This window comes from Macrobrachium nipponense, chromosome 1 (genome assembly GCF_015104395.2).
Source record: "Macrobrachium nipponense isolate FS-2020 chromosome 1, ASM1510439v2, whole genome shotgun sequence".
Lineage (NCBI taxonomy): Eukaryota > Metazoa > Arthropoda > Malacostraca > Decapoda > Palaemonidae > Macrobrachium > Macrobrachium nipponense.
In genome coordinates, this window is record NC_087200.1 from 215,644,381 (window position 1) to 215,644,722 (window position 342).

Here is a 342-nt window from a genome sequence, read left to right on the forward strand (position 1 = left end):
CAACCATGTTATGTTTTCTCAAGACTAAAAAATGGCTACTTTATCTATTTCTCAGACCGTCCTGACAGAGAGAGAGAGAGAGAGAGTGGAGAGAGAGAGAGAGAGAGAGAGAGAGAGGGAGAGAGAGAGAGATCCTTTCTGACATAATGAGACAGTAAAGAGTCATATCCTTAAGAAGTAACTGTGGTTCAAATTCCCAAATAGCTTTCCTTTATCATTCAAACGCATTTCAATGATTATACCTGCCATGTTTTATAGTTACAAAACAAACTATCTAATTATTTTGGCGCTCTAATACTGTTCTTTCTTTAAGCGAAATAGACATTTTACTCCCATAACAGT